Source organism: Thamnophis elegans, chromosome 10, assembly GCF_009769535.1.
Source record: "Thamnophis elegans isolate rThaEle1 chromosome 10, rThaEle1.pri, whole genome shotgun sequence".
NCBI classification, from domain to species: domain Eukaryota; kingdom Metazoa; phylum Chordata; class Lepidosauria; order Squamata; family Colubridae; genus Thamnophis; species Thamnophis elegans.
The window spans coordinates 32,438,942-32,442,282 of NC_045550.1; positions in this window are offsets into that span (position 1 = coordinate 32,438,942).

Consider the following 3,341-nt stretch of genomic DNA (forward strand, 5'->3'; position numbering starts at 1 on the left):
TTGCTTCTCGCTGCTGCTGCGGTCTTGCCTCACCAACGGTAACCGTCACCACACGTCACTGCTATATGCCCACATAGAAGTGTGAAAGAAAGGAAAAATGAAGGGGGGGGAAGGACCAAATAGGAATAGGAATTACTATACTAGAAAAGATTGCATTTTTGTGAGAAATTTGAAAAAAAGGAATGTGACAAAGAGCAGAACAACCAAAACTGCTTGGAAGTCAGAGAGATAGACTACCATGATGCTGCAGTGGAGATGGGAGTGCTGTTTGGGATAGACTCTTACCAAAAAAAAAAAAGCTCCAGTTCAAAGAGAAATTGTAGGAAGAATAGGGAGACTTTATCAAGAATATAAGAAAATATAGATTGGTCCTTGTGGCCACTCTCCTCAGAATATACTTTGGAAGCTAGTAGTAACCCACATGTTTGATAGGACACACTGTAGATTCAACGAGATAGTGTTGCAAGCTTGGTAGGACTTTTTCAACAACTACAGGCCACACAAAGCAAATCAGATTTGTGGGTCTTATGTTCATATACAATCAAAAATGTTTCAGCTGGTAGAAGTGGCAATCAGTGACAACCGTGATTCTAGAAGGAGACATGTGGAGCAATATAATGCAATACTGTATATTTGGTCAATACTATGAAAATTTAAAAAACACAACACAAAGGTAAAATCAAATTGATGAGATAAAATATTAGCATAACGACAATAAAATAAGAAATAAAGTGTAACATAACCTACTATAATAGTGAATTAATTACCCATGCCAGTGTAAATATAAAATATTGCAATCTATGAGGAAATATATATATAGCACCTGGAATAAGATAGCTAGCATGACATAATGAATAAAATAGAAATGGTTATCTTTGTAACTAGTTATGCATTATTTTCACCTCAGAAACACAGAATTTGGCTACCTCACAAGTAATAAAAGGTTTTGAATCTTCTTGAAGATTATTTGCTTAGACGTTTAGTTTTCCTGGAAATTTATATAAATGGGGTCAGAATATAAACAGTCCTGATATCCCTGTAGAATTTAAAATGTAATAATAGATGTGAGTCTCCTTGGAGAAAACCAAATATGAGAGTAACCAGTTAAAAAACCCTGTTCTAGTAAAATCTGTATTTTTGTATGATCATAGTTGTACATTAATTGTACATTAATAATCAAATCTTACAGTTACATAATTGAGAAAACATAAAGAAAATGTGAATAAATATTTATCTGTCTCTGCCTTCTGTGTAAATCCAATGTCTCTAAATGGAATAAGGTGGCTGTGATTTGTCTCTTTCAGCCAATTATGACCTCCAAAAACTATATGATATTGATATGTGATTAGATTATCTAAAACTACTTTTCCACATATGATTTCCTTGGTTTTAAATTCTTTAGCTGTCTCAATCTTAAACTGATATCTACCTTTCAGTCAAAACTTCTTTGAGTTTTTATATAATTCCCAGCCACACCTTTTCAAGTGCTGTCTCTGGAACAGTTTACAGAAGGAGACCTGCCTAATCTCATTTCCACTGACTTCACACCCTCAAGGCCTTTTTCTAAAATAGTTATTTAACCCCATAATCTGAGCTGATCTGGTCATAGATGCAATTGATTTAAGGTGATGATAATTGTTTAGGTGATTATTTGCATTGATTTTACTGATATGTTTCACATCCCTTGGTTCTCTGTCAATCTAACATAATTTTTGTATTATGTAATCTATAGAGTAGATCATGATAACTAGAAGGTAGAATCAGTTCTGCATCTACACCAGCCTTACCTAAAATGATGTCCCCCAGAGATATTGAACTCCTTTCATTTTGGTCAATATGTCCACAATGTTTAAGAATGCTTAACTTTATTATATAACACATGATTGCAGTTAATTTCATGTATAACTTATGGAAAGATATGGGGAAAACAGAATGGTTATTTATTTTCCTTGAGACTTCCTATAGTGAAATACAGGAAATTATAGTTGTTGTATAAATAGCCAGCCAGAAACTACGTATTAATATACAATTGTCATCTGATGCAAATGTAACCTGTGTCATAAAAATAGGACACTTAGCCAGTGTTGCAGAACTCTTTAACAATTTTTTTTTATTTTTTGCAAACTAAATAATTCTCATAATTCATGGTTATTTAAAAAAAATAGAAGTTTGAATCAAATAAAGGGGAAAATATGTGAACTAGTTGCATTCCATTGTGTAAGCCTCAATGACAAGATATTTATCTCACATTGTATGAATAAGACAGTTGGGAAGACATTCCTTTTCTGAAGAAACAATGGAAGGCTTGGTTTAGGTCATAGGGGAAGGAGAGCCATTACTTACAATAAAGAGAACACAACATGTGATTATGAGACCTTAGTAAATACCTCACTCCTAAATACATGTTTGTTTGTTTCATTGCAGAACACAGATGGCTCCTTATACACTATATTGCCAACAGTATTCGCTCACCTGCCTTTACTCGCATATGAACTTACAGTATTTAACCTGTGATTATGTCTTCCCGACTGAATTGCTGTTAGTATTTTTTTCACCTTTGGATTCATTGTTGAGTCACCGATACTACATTAATGCCCATAATGTGGCTAGATATTTCCTTAGTCTACTCCATGCTTCATTTGTTTTTATTATCCTACAGATGCATATCAGTTATAACGTGACTTCTCCAACTTAATGACTTTTTTCATTATTCTTTGTGCTAATTATAGTTAGTCTGGATTTTATCAGACTGATTTTCATTTATCTGTTCTGTGTTAATATGAGTATTGGGTAGAGAATTTGTAACAACATCCATTAGACATCGGTCAGCAGAGATCTGGAGCATGCGGCATGTCCATATGGGAATGCATGGGGAAGGCAGAGGTTGAGGGGAGCAGGTAGTCCTGCAAGTAGCTCAGTTCTATGGTATCTAAAGCTTTACAGGCAATAACCAGGAAACTTGAATTGCACCTGAACATGTATTGGGAGCCAATATAAGTTCATATGCGAGTAAAGACAGGTGAGCGAATACTTTTGGCAATATAGTGTATCATATAATAATTCTAGACCAGGAGTGTCAAACTGGCAGCCCATGGGCCAGATGCATCTCACACACAGGCCATGCCCACCCAGCTCCATAAATGGGAAAAACGTCATGAAACATCGTGGCAATATGATGCGTGAGTTTGACACCCGTATTCTAAGCAGATCACAACGAGCAATAAAAACAGATGCTCTGCTGGATTCCTTTTCCTAATTGTGCCAGCATGCTGCTACAGGTAATGTACCACAATGAGAGCAGAAACATGGGCTCAGCCAGTAGGTTGCCTTTTCTGAAAATG